The sequence below is a fragment of the Topomyia yanbarensis genome, chromosome 3 (genome assembly GCF_030247195.1).
Source record: "Topomyia yanbarensis strain Yona2022 chromosome 3, ASM3024719v1, whole genome shotgun sequence".
NCBI classification, from domain to species: Eukaryota; Metazoa; Arthropoda; class Insecta; order Diptera; family Culicidae; genus Topomyia; species Topomyia yanbarensis.
In genome coordinates, this window is record NC_080672.1 from 210,017,786 (window position 1) to 210,030,886 (window position 13,101).

General features: G+C 45.1%; 1 protein-coding gene across 6 annotated transcripts in view; it reads right to left on the minus strand.

Moving 5' to 3' along the window:
* Nucleotides 1–13,101, minus strand: part of LOC131690670 (protein vav) — a 1,592,017-nt gene that overhangs the window by 645,408 nt on the left and 933,508 nt on the right. The gene's annotated exons all lie outside the window — the stretch shown is intronic.

Consider the following 13,101-nt stretch of genomic DNA (forward strand, 5'->3'; position numbering starts at 1 on the left):
AAGGACAAGGACAAGGACAAGGACAAGGACAAGGACAAGGACAAGGACAAGGACAAGGACAAGGACAAGGACAAGGACAAGGACAAGGACAAGGACAAGGACAAGGACAAGGACAAGGACAAGGACAAGGACAAGGACAAGGACAAGGACAAGGACAAGGACAAGGACAAGGACAAGGACAAGGACAAGGACAAGGACAAGGACAAGGACAAGGACAAGGACAAGGACAAGGACAAGGACAAGGACAAGGACAAGGACAAGGACAAGGACAAGGACAAGGACAAGGACAAGGACAAGGACAAGGACAAGGACAAGGACAAGGACAAGGACAAGGACAAGGACAAGGACAAGGACAAGGACAAGGACAAGGACAAGGACAAGGACAAGACAAGGACAAGGACAAGGACAAGGACAAGGACAAGGACAAGGACAAGGACAAGGACAAGGACAAGGACAAGGACAAGGACAAGGACAAGGACAAGGACAAGGACAAGGACAAGGACAAGGACAAGGACAAGGACAAGGACAAGGACAAGGACAAGGACAAGGACAAGGACAAGGACAAGGACAAGGACAAGGACAAGGACAAGGACAAGGACAAGGACAAGGACAAGGACAAGGACAAGGACAAGGACAAGGACAAGGACAAGGACAAGGACAAGGACAAGGACAAGGACAAGGACAAGGACAAGGACAAGGACAAGGACAAGGACAAGGACAAGGACAAGGACAAGGACAAGGACAAGGACAAGGACAAGGACAAGGACAAGGACAAGGACAAGGACAAGGACAAGGACAAGGACAAGGACAAGGACAAGGACAAGGACAAGGACAAGGACAAGGACAAGGACAAGGACAAGGACAAGGACAAGGACAAGGACAAGGACAAGGACAAGGACAAGGACAAGGACAAGGACAAGGACAAGGACAAGGACAAGGACAAGGACAAGGACAAGGACAAGGACAAGGACAAGGACAAGGACAAGGACAAGGACAGGACAAGGACAAGGACAAGGACAAGGACAAGGACAAGGACAAGGACAAGGACAAGGACAAGGACAAGGACAAGGACAAGGACAAGGACAAGGACAAGGACAAGGACAAGGACAAGGACAAGGACAAGGACAAGGACAAGGACAAGGACAAGGACAAGGACAAGGACAAGGACAAGGACAAGGACAAGGACAAGGACAAGGACAAGGACAAGGACAAGGACAAGGACAAGGACAAGGACAAGGACAAGGACAAGGACAAGGACAAGGACAAGGACAAGGACAAGGACAAGGACAAGGACAAGGACAAGGACAAGGACAAGGACAAGGACAAGGACAAGGACAAGGACAAGGACAAGGACAAGGACAAGGACAAGGACAAGGACAAGGACAAGGACAAGGACAAGGACAAGGACAAGGACAAGGACAAGGACAAGGACAAGGACAAGGACAAGGACAAGGACAAGGACAAGGACAAGGACAAGGACAAGGACAAGGACAAGGACAAGGACAAGGACAAGGACAAGGACAAGGACAAGGACAAGGACAAGGACAAGGACAAGGACAAGGACAAGGACAAGGACAAGGACAAGGACAAGGACAAGACAAGGACAAGGACAAGGACAAGGACAAGGACAAGGACAAGGACAAGGACAAGGACAAGGACAAGGACAAGGACAAGGACAAGGACAAGGACAAGGACAAGGACAAGGACAAGGACAAGGACAAGGACAAGGACAAGGACAGAAGGACAAGGACAAGGACAAGGACAAGGACAAGGACAAGGACAAGGACAAGGACAAGGACAAGGACAAGGACAAGGACAAGGACAAGGACAAGGACAAGGACAAGGACAAGGACAAGGACAAGGACAAGGACAAGGACAAGGACAAGGACAAGGACAAGGACAAGGACAAGGACAAGGACAAGGACAAGGACAAGGACAAGGACAAGGACAAGGACAAGGACAAGGACAAGGACAAGGACAAGGACAAGGACAAGGACAAGGACAAGGACAAGGACAAGGACAAGGACAAGGACAAGGACAAGGACAAGGACAAGGACAAGGACAAGGACAAGGACAAGGACAAGGACAAGGACAAGGACAAGGACAAGGACAAGGACAAGGACAAGACAAGGACAAGGACAAGGACAAGGACAAGGACAAGGACAAGGACAAGGACAAGGACAAGGACAAGGACAAGGACAAGGACAAGGACAAGGACAAGGACAAGGACAAGGACAAGGACAAGGACAAGGACAAGGACAAGGACAAGGACAAGGACAAGGACAAGGACAAGGACAAGGACAAGGACAAGGACAAGGACAAGGACAAGGACAAGGACAAGGACAAGGACAAGGACAAGGACAAGGACAAGGACAAGGACAAGGACAAGGACAAGGACAAGGACAAGGACAAGGACAAGGACAAGGACAAGGACAAGGACAAGGACAAGGACAAGGACAAGGACAAGGACAAGGACAAGGACAAGGACAAGGACAAGGACAAGGACAAGGACAAGGACAAGGACAAGGACAAGGACAAGGACAAGGACAAGGACAAGGACAAGGACAAGGACAAGGACAAGGACAAGGACAAGGACAAGGACAAGGACAAGGACAAGGACAAGGACAAGGACAAGGACAAGGACAAGGACAAGGACAAGGACAAGGACAAGGACAAGGACAAGGACAAGGACAAGGACAAGGACAAGGACAAGGACAAGGACAAGGACAAGGACAAGGACAAGGACAAGGACAAGGACAAGGACAAGGACAAGGACAAGGACAAGGACAAGGACAAGGACAAGGACAAGGACAAGGACAAGGACAAGGACAAGGACAAGGACAAGGACAAGGACAAGGACAAGGACAAGGACAAGGACAAGGACAAGGACAAGGACAAGGACAAGGACAAGGACAAGGACAAGGACAAGGACAAGGACAAGGACAAGGACAAGGACAAGGACAAGGACAAGGACAAGGACAAGGACAAGGACAAGGACAAGGACAAGGACAAGGACAAGGACAAGGACAAGGACAGGACAAGGACAAGGACAAGGACAAGGACAAGGACAAGGACAAGGACAAGGACAAGGACAAGGACAAGGACAAGGACAAGGACAAGGACAAGGACAAGGACAAGGACAAGGACAAGGACAAGGACAAGGACAAGGACAAGGACAAGGACAAGGACAAGGACAAGGACAAGGACAAGGACAAGGACAAGGACAAGGACAAGGACAAGGACAAGGACAAGGACAAGGACAAGGACAAGGACAAGGACAAGGACAAGGACAAGGACAAGGACAAGGACAAGGACAAGGACAAGGACAAGGACAAGGACAAGGACAAGGACAAGGACAAGGACAAGGACAAGGACAAGGACAAGGACAAGGACAAGGACAAGGACAAGGACAAGGACAAGGACAAGGACAAGACAAGGACAAGGACAAGGACAAGGACAAGGACAAGGACAAGGACAAGGACAAGGACAAGGACAAGGACAAGGACAAGGACAAGGACAAGGACAAGGACAAGGACAAGGACAAGGACAAGGACAAGGACAAGGACAAGGACAAGGACAAGGACAAGGACAAGGACAAGGACAAGGACAAGGACAAGGACAAGGACAAGAAGGACAAGGACAAGGACAAGGACAAGGACAAGGACAAGGACAAGGACAAGGACAAGGACAAGGACAAGGACAAGGACAAGGACAAGGACAAGGACAGGAAAGGACAAGGACAAGGACAAGGACAAGGACAAGGACAAGGACAAGGACAAGGACAAGGACAAGGACAAGGACAAGGACAAGGACAAGGACAGGACAAGGACAAGGACAAGGACAAGGACAAGGACAAGGACAAGGACAAGGACAAGGACAAGGACAAGGACAAGGACAAGGACAAGGACAAGGACAGACAAGGACAAGGACAAGGACAAGGACAAGGACAAGGACAGGACAAGGACAAGGACAAGGACAAGGACAAGACAAGGACAAGGACAAGGACAAGGACAAGGACAAGGACAAGGACAAGGACAAGGACAAGGACAAGGACAAGGACAAGGACAAGGACAAGGACAAGGACAAGGACAAGGACAAGGACAAGGACAAGGACAAGGACAAGGACAAGGACAAGGACAAGGACAAGGACAAGGACAAGGACAAGGACAAGGACAAGGACAAGGACAAGGACAAGGACAAGGACAAGGACAAGGACAAGGACAAGACAAGGACAAGGACAAGGACAAGGACAAGGACAAGGACAAGGACAAGGACAAGGACAAGGACAAGGACAAGGACAAGGACAAGGACAAGGACAAGGACAAGGACAAGGACAAGGACAAGGACAAGGACAAGGACAAGGACAAGGACAAGGACAAGGACAAGGACAAGGACAAGGACAAGGACAAGGACAAGGACAAGGACAAGGACAAGGACAAGGACAAGGACAAGGACAAGGACAAGGACAAGACAAGGACAAGGACAAGGACAAGGACAAGGACAAGGACAAGGACAAGGACAAGGACAAGGACAAGGACAAGGACAAGGACAAGGACAAGGACAAGGACAAGGACAAGGACAAGGACAAGGACAAGGACAAGGACAAGGACAAGGAAGGACAAGGACAAGGACAAGGACAAGGACAAGGACAAGGACAAGGACAAGGACAAGGACAAGGACAGGACAAGGACAAGGACAAGGACAAGGACAAGGACAAGGACAAGGACAAGGACAAGGACAAGGACAAGGACAAGGACAAGGACAAGGACAAGGACAAGGACAAGGACAAGGACAAGGACAAGGACAAGGACAAGGACAAGGACAAGGACAAGGACAAGGACAAGGACAAGGACAAGGACAAGGACAAGGACAAGGACAAGGACAAGGACAAGGACAAGGACAAGGACAAGGACAAGGACAGGACAAGGACAAGGACAAGGGGACAAGGACAAGGACAAGGACAAGGACAAGGACAAGGACAAGGACAAGGACAAGGACAAGGACAAGGACAAGGACAAGGACAAGGACAAGGACAAGGACAAGGACAAGGACAAGGACAAGGACAAGGACAAGGACAAGGACAAGGACAAGGACAAGGACAAGGACAAGGACAAGGACAAGGACAAGGACAAGGACAAGGACAAGGACAAGGACAAGGACAAGGACAAGGACAAGGACAAGGACAAGGACAAGGACAAGGACAAGGACAAGGACAAGGACAAGGACAAGGACAAGGACAAGGACAAGGACAAGGACAAGGACAAGGACAAGGACAAGGACAAGGACAAGGACAAGGACAAGGACAAGGACAAGGACAAGGACAAGGACAAGGACAAGGACAAGGACAAGGACAAGGACAAGGACAAGGACAAGGACAAGGACAAGGACAAGGACAAGGACAAGGACAAGGACAAGGACAAGGACAAGACAAGGACAAGGACAAGGACAAGGACAAGGACAAGGACAAGGACAAGGACAAGGACAAGGACAAGACAGGACAAGGACAAGGACAAGGACAAGGACAAGGACAAGGACAAGGACAAGGACAAGGACAAGGACAAGGACAAGGACAAGGACAAGGACAAGGACAAGGACAAGGACAAGGACAAGGACAAGGACAAGGACAAGGACAAGGACAAGGACAAGGACAAGGACAAGGACAAGGACAAGGACAAGGACAAGGACAAGGACAAGGACAAGGACAAGGACAAGGACAAGGACAAGACAAGGACAAGGACAAGGACAAGGACAAGGACAAGGACAAGGACAAGGACAAGGACAAGGACAAGGACAAGGACAAGGACAAGGACAAGGACAAGGACAAGGACAAGGACAAGGACAAGGACAAGGACAAGGACAAGGACAAGGACAAGGACAAGGACAAGGACAAGGACAAGGACAAGGACAAGGACAAGGACAAGGACAAGGACAAGGACAAGGACAAGGACAAGGACAAGGACAAGGACAAGGACAAGGACAAGGACAAGGACAAGGACAAGGACAAGGACAAGGACAAGGACAAGGACAAGGACAAGACAAGGACAAGGACAAGGACAAGGACAAGGACAAGGACAAGGACAAGGACAAGGACAAGGACAAGGACAAGGACAAGGACAGACAAGGACAAGGACAAGGACAAGGACAAGGACAAGGACAAGGACAAGGACAAGGACAAGGGACAAGGACAAGGACAAGGACAAGGACAAGGACAAGGACAAGGACAAGGACAAGGACAAGGACAAGGACAAGGACAAGGACAAGGACAAGGACAAGGACAAGGACAAGGACAAGGACAAGGACAAGGACAAGGACAAGGACAAGGACAAGGACAAGGACAAGGACAAGGACAAGGACAAGGACAAGGACAAGGACAAGGACAAGGACAAGGACAAGGACAAGGACAAGGACAAGGACAAGGACAAGGACAAGGACAAGGACAAGGACAAGGACAAGGACAAGGACAAGGACAAGGACAAGGACAAGGACAAGGACAAGGACAAGGACAAGGACAAGGACAAGGACAAGGACAAGGACAAGGACAAGGACAAGGACAAGGACAAGGACAAGGACAAGGACAAGGACAAGGACAAGGACAAGGACAAGGACAAGACAAGGACAAGGACAAGGACAAGGACAAGGACAAGGACAAGGACAAGGACAAGGACAAGGACAAGGACAAGGACAAGGACAAGGACAAGGACAAGGACAAGGACAAGGACAAGGACAAGGACAAGGACAAGGACAAGGACAAGGACAAGGACAAGGACAAGGACAAGGACAAGGACAAGGACAAGGACAAGGACAAGGACAAGGACAAGGACAAGGACAAGGACAAGGACAAGGACAAGGACAAGGACAAGGACAAGGACAAGGACAAGGACAAGGACAAGGACAAGGACAAGGACAAGGACAAGGACAAGGACAAGGACAAGACAAGGACAAGGACAAGGACAAGGACAAGGACAAGGACAAGGACAAGGACAAGGACAAGGACAAGGACAAGGACAAGGACAAGGACAAGGACAAGGACAAGGACAAGGAACAAGGACAAGGACAAGGACAAGGACAAGGACAAGGACAAGGACAAGGACAAGGACAAGGACAAGGACAAGAGACAAGGACAAGACAAGGACAAGGACAAGACAAGGACAAGGACAAGGACAAGGACAAGGACAAGGACAAGGACAAGGACAAGGACAAGGACAAGGACAAGGACAAGGACAAGGACACAAGGACAAGGACAAGGACAAGGACAAGGACAAGGAAAGGACAAGGACAAGGACAAGGACAAGGACAAGGACAAGGACAAGGACAAGGACAAGGACAAGGAAGGACAAGGACAAGGACAAGACAAGGACAAGGACAAGGACAAGGACAGACAAGGACAAAGACAAAGACAAGGACAAAGGACAAGACAAGACAAAGACAAGACAAGGACAAAGACAAAGGACAAAGACAAGGACAAAGACAAGACAAGACAAAGACAAAGACAAGACAAGGACAAGACAAAGACAAGGACAAAGACAAAGACAAAGACAAGGACAAAGACAAGACAAAGACAAGACAAGACAAAGACAAAGACAAGACAAGACAAGACAAAGACAAGACAAGACAAGACAAAGACAAGACAAGACAAGGACAAGACAAAGACAAGACAAGACAAGGACAAAGGACAAGGACAAGGACAAGACAAGGACAAGGACAAGGACAAGGACAAGGACAAGAAAGGACAAGGACAAAGGACAAGGACAAGGACAAGGACAAGGACAAGGACAAGGACAAGGACAAGGACAAGGACAAGGACAAGGACAAGGACAAGGACAAGAGACAAGGACAAGGACAAGGACAAGACAAGGACAAGGACAAGGACAAGGACAAGGACAAGGACAAGGACAAGGACAAGGACAAGGACAAGGACAAGGACAAGGACAAGGACAAGGACAAGGACAAGGACAAGGACAAGGACAAGACAAAGGACAAGGACAAGGACAAGGACAAGGACAAGGACAAGGACAAGGACAAGGACAAGGACAAGGACAAGGACAAGACAAGGACAAGGACAAGGACAAGGACAAGGACAAGGACAAGGACAAAGGACAAGGACAAGGACAAGGACAAGACAAGGACAAAGGACAAGACAAGGACAAAGGACAAGGACAGGACAAGACAAGGACAAGGACAAGGACAAGGACAAGGACAAGGACAAGGACAAGGACAAGGACAAGACAAGACAAGGACAAGGACAAGGACAAGGACAAGGACAAGACAAGGACAAGGACAAGGACAAGGACAAGGACAAGGACAAGGACAAGGACAAGGACAAGGACAAGGACAAGGACAAGGACAAGGACAAGGACAAGGACAAGGACAAGGACAAGACAAGGACAAGGACAAGGACAAGGACAAGACAAGGACAAGGACAAGGACAAGGACAAGGACAAGACAAGGACAAGGACAAGGACAAGGACAAGGACAAGGACAAGGACAAGGACAAGACAAGGACAAGGACAAGGACAAGGACAAGAGACAAGGACAAGACAGACAAGGACAAGGACAAGACAAGGACAAGGACAAGGACAAGGACAAGGACAAGGACAAGGACAAGGACAAGGACAAGGACAAGGACAAGGACAAGGACAAAGGACAAGGACAAAGGACAAAGGACAAGACAAAGACAAGACAAAGACAAGACAAAGACAAAGACAAGACAAAGACAAAGACAAAGACAAAGACAAGGACAAAGACAAGACAAAGACAAGACAAGACAAAGACAAAGACAAAGACAAGACAAAGACAAGACAAGACAAAGACAAAGACAAGACAAGACAAAGACAAAGACAAAGACAAAGACAAAGACAAAGACAAAGACAAAGACAAGACAAGACAAGACAAAGACAAGACAAAGACAAGACAAAGACAAGACAAAGACAAGACAAGACAAGACAAAGACAAGACAAAGACAAGACAAAGACAAGACAAAGACAAGACAAGACAAGACAAGAAGACAAAGACAGACAAAGACAAGACAAAGACAAGACAAAGACAAGACAAAGACAAGGACAAAGACAAGGACAAAGACAAGACAAAGACAAGACAAGACAAGACAAAGACAAGACAAAGACAAGACAAAGACAAGACAAAGACAAGACAAAGACAAGACAAAGACAAGACAAAGACAAGACAAAGACAAGACAAAGACAACAAGACAAGACAAAGACAAGACAAAGACAAGACAAAGACAAGACAAAGCAGACAAAGACAAGACAAAGACAAGACAAAGACAAGACAAGACAAGACAAAGACAAGACAAAGACAAGACAAAGACAAGACAAAGACAAGACAAAGACAAGACAAAGACAAGACAAAGACAAGACAAAGACAAGACAAAGACAAGACAAAGACAAGACAAAGACAAGACAAAGACAAGACAAAGACAAGACAAAGACAAGACAAGACAAAGACAAGACAAAGACAAGACAAAGACAAGACAAAGACAAGACAAAGACAAGACAAAGACAAGACAAGACAAGACAGACAAGACAAGACAAAGACAAGACAAAGACAAGACAAAGACAAGACAAAGACAAGACAAAGACAAGACAAAGACAAGACAAAGACAAGACAAAGACAAGACAAGACAAGACAAAGACAAGACAAAGACAAGACAAAGACAAGACAAAGACAAGACAAAGACAAGACAAAGACAAGACAAGACAAAGACAAGACAAGACAAGACAAGAAGACAAGACAAAGACAAGACAAAGACAAGACAAAGACAAGACAAAGACAAGACAAAGACAAGACAAAGACAAGACAAAGACAAGACAAAGACAAGACAAAGACAAGACAAAGACAAGACAAGACAAACAAGACAAGACAAAGACAAGACAAAGACAAGACAAAGACAAGACAAAGACAAGACAAAGACAAGACAAAGACAAGACAAAGACAAGACAAAGACAAGACAAAGACAAGACAAAGACAAGACAAAGACAAGACAAAGACAAGACAAAGACAAGACAAAGACAAGACAAAGACAAGACAAAGACAAGACAAAGACAAGACAAAGACAAGACAAAGACAAGACAAGACAGACAAGACAAAGACAAGACAAAGACAAGACAAAGACAAGACAAAGACAAGACAAAGACAAGACAAAGACAAGACAAAGACAAGACAAAGACAAGACAAAGACAAGACAAAGACAAGACAAAGACAAGACAAAGACAAGACAAAGACAAGACAAAGACAAGACAAAGACAAGACAAAGACAAGACAAAGACAAAGACAAGACAAAGACAAGACAAAGACAAGACAAAGACAAGACAAAGACAAGACAAAGACAAGACAAGAAAGACAAGACAGACAAAGACAAGACAAAGACAAGACAAAGACAAGACAAAGACAAGACAAAGACAAGACAAAGACAAGACAAAGACAAGACAAAGACAAGACAAAGACAAGACAAAGACAAGACAAAGACAAGACAAAGACAAGACAAAGACAAGACAAAGACAAGACAAAGACAAGACAAGAAGACAAGACAAGACAAAGACAAAGACAAGACAAAGACAAGACAAAGACAAGACAAAGACAAGACAAAGACAAGACAAAGACAAGACAAAGACAAGACAAAGACAAGACAAGACAAGACAAAGACAAGACAAAGACAAGACAAAGACAAGACAAAGACAAGACAAAGACAAGACAAAGACAAGACAAAGACAAGACAAAGACAAGACAAAGACAAGACAAAGACAAGACAAAGACAAGACAAAGACAAGACAAAGACAAGACAAAGACAAGACAAAGACAAGACAAAGACAAGACAAAGACAAGACAAAGACAAGACAAAGACAAGACAAAGACAAGACAAAGACAAGACAAAGACAAGACAAAGACAAGACAAAGACAAGACAAAGACAAGACAAAGACAAGACAAAGACAAGACAAAGACAAGACAAAGACAAGACAAAGACAAGACAAAGACAAGACAAAGACAAGACAAAGACAAGACAAAGACAAGACAAAGACAAGACAAAGACAAGACAAAGACAAGACAAAGACAAGACAAAGACAAGACAAAGACAAGACAAAGACAAGACAAAGACAAGACAAGACAAGACAAAGACAAGACAAAGACAAGACAAAGACAAGACAAAGACAAGACAAAGACAAGACAAAGACAAGACAAAGACAAGACAAAGACAAGACAAAGACAAGACAAAGACAAGACAAAGACAAGACAAAGACAAGACAAAGACAAGACAAAGACAAGACAAAGACAAGACAAAGACAAGACAAAGACAAGACAAAGACAAGACAAAGACAAGACAAAGACAAGACAAAGACAAGACAAAGACAAGACAAAGACAAGACAAAGACAAGACAAAGACAAGACAAAGACAAGACAAAGACAAGACAAAGACAAGACAAAGACAAGACAAAGACAAGACAAAGACAAGACAAAGACAAGACAAAGACAAGACAAAGACAAGACAAAGACAAGACAAAGACAAGACAAAGACAAGACAAAGACAAGACAAAGACAAGACAAAGACAAGACAAAGACAAGACAAAGACAAGACAAAGACAAGACAAGACAAGACAAGACAAGACAAGACAAAGACAAGACAAAGACAAGACAAAGACAAGACAAAGACAAGACAAAGACAAGACAAAGACAAGACAAAGACAAGACAAAGACAAGACAAAGACAAGACAAAGACAAGACAAAGACAAGACAAAGACAAGACAAAGACAAGACAAAGACAAGACAAAGACAAGACAAAGACAAGACAAAGACAAGACAAAGACAAGACAAAGACAAGACAAAGACAAGACAAAGACAAGACAAAGACAAGACAAAGACAAGACAAAGACAAGACAAAGACAAGACAAAGACAAGACAAAGACAAGACAAAGACAAGACAAAGACAAGACAAAGACAAGACAAAGACAAGACAAAGACAAGACAAAGACAAGACAAAGACAAGACAAAGACAAGACAAAGACAAGACAAAGACAAGACAAAGACAAGACAAAGACAAGACAAAGACAAGACAAAGACAAGACAAAGACAAGACAAAGACAAGACAAAGACAAGACAAAGACAAGACAAAGACAAGACAAAGACAAGACAAAGACAAGACAAAGACAAGACAAAGACAAGACAAAGACAAGACAAAGACAAGACAAAGACAAGACAAAGACAAGACAAAGACAAGACAAAGACAAGACAAAGACAAGACAAAGACAAGACAAAGACAAGACAAAGACAAGACAAAGACAAGACAAGACAAGACAAAGACAAGACAAAGACAAGACAAAGACAAGACAAAGACAAGACAAAGACAAGACAAAGACAAGACAAAGACAAGACAAAGACAAGACAAAGACAAGACAAAGACAAGACAAAGACAAGACAAGACAAGACAAAGACAAGACAAAGACAAGACAAAGACAAGACAAAGACAAGACAAAGACAAGACAAAGACAAGACAAAGACAAGACAAAGACAAGACAAAGACAAGACAAAGACAAGACAAAGACAAGACAAAGACAAGACAAAGACAAGACAAAGACAAGACAAAGACAAGACAAAGACAAGACAAAGACAAGACAAAGACAAGACAAAGACAAGACAAAGACAAGACAAAGACAAGACAAAGACAAGACAAAGACAAGACAAAGACAAGACAAAGACAAGACAAAGACAAGACAAAGACAAGACAAAGACAAGACAAAGACAAGACAAAGACAAGACAAAGACAAGACAAAGACAAGACAACAAGACAAGACAAAGACAAGACAAAGACAAGACAAAGACAAGACAAAGACAAGACAAAGACAAGACAAAGACAAGACAAAGACAAGACAAAGACAAGACAAAGACAAGACAAAGACAAGACAAAGACAAGACAAAGACAAGACAAAGACAAGACAAAGACAAGACAAAGACAAGACAAAGACAAGACAAAGACAAGACAAAGACAAGACAAAGACAAGACAAAGACAAGACAAAGACAAGACAAAGACAAGACAAAGACAAGACAAAGACAAGACAAAGACAAGACAAAGACAAGACAAAGACAAGACAAA